This window comes from Sinocyclocheilus rhinocerous, unplaced genomic scaffold, assembly GCF_001515625.1.
Source record: "Sinocyclocheilus rhinocerous isolate Xijiao unplaced genomic scaffold, SAMN03320098_v1.1 scaffold936, whole genome shotgun sequence".
Taxonomy (NCBI): Eukaryota; Metazoa; Chordata; class Actinopteri; order Cypriniformes; family Cyprinidae; genus Sinocyclocheilus; species Sinocyclocheilus rhinocerous.
Window position 1 is genome coordinate 857,963 of NW_015662583.1, and position 209 is coordinate 858,171.

Consider the following 209-nt stretch of genomic DNA (forward strand, 5'->3'; position numbering starts at 1 on the left):
TGAATCTGATGTAAATATGAGACAAAAACTGAAACGGGCATTTTTGTTTTATTTTATTATATATAAAAATTATATATTTTTTTTATAAATGTATAATATATATTTTTCTTTTTTATTTATTTATTTTATTTTATTTTGGTTGACATTTTTAAATATATTTTTTTGTTTTACAATTTCATGTTTCATTTATAATTTTGCTCTATAATTAG